Here is a 647-nt window from a genome sequence, read left to right on the forward strand (position 1 = left end):
CAAAAGGCATGGCTTCCTTTAATCGTGCGCATCCTCAGGGACATTGTTTTGGCTGTCAATGCAAACAGCATAAGATTTGCCATAAATGTGTATTTTTATTGGAATTTTTATATTTCACCCTCATTTACTTTCATAAATCTGTTTTACACTAGGTACAAAAAAAGTTACACTCAGGACCTTAAGGACAAATATGTCTCTATCAAAACTGTGATATCTTGCATTTTTTTGTTAATAGGCTTTGATTCTGTCAGCAAAGCTTCAAAAATTTGTTTTACTTTTTTTTCATATTTACTATTTTGTAATTGATGGTGCCATTTTCTGATATTTGGCCATTGGAGCAAATAAACATGTATATTTTTTCAATTTCAAAAGGGCAGTTGAATTGAAGTTATGTCATTGCAATTGTGTGGATGTATTGGTGTTGATATCGAGAATAGATTATTTAAAAAAAATAATAATAATAATAATAATAATGCATTAAAGTTAATATTGCTTCCAATCACTAACATATCCAAGACTGTAATAATCCTAAAAAAAAAATAAATAAATAAAAATAAGAAATATAATTAAAAAATCTGCTTAGCATTTAGTATATAGAAATTTGATTGGAATAGATTTTTTGTGTGTGTGTTTTCATTAAACAAAAC

Source organism: Sinocyclocheilus grahami, unplaced genomic scaffold (genome assembly GCF_001515645.1).
Source record: "Sinocyclocheilus grahami isolate Dianchi unplaced genomic scaffold, SAMN03320097.WGS_v1.1 scaffold11768.1, whole genome shotgun sequence".
NCBI lineage: Eukaryota > Metazoa > Chordata > Actinopteri > Cypriniformes > Cyprinidae > Sinocyclocheilus > Sinocyclocheilus grahami.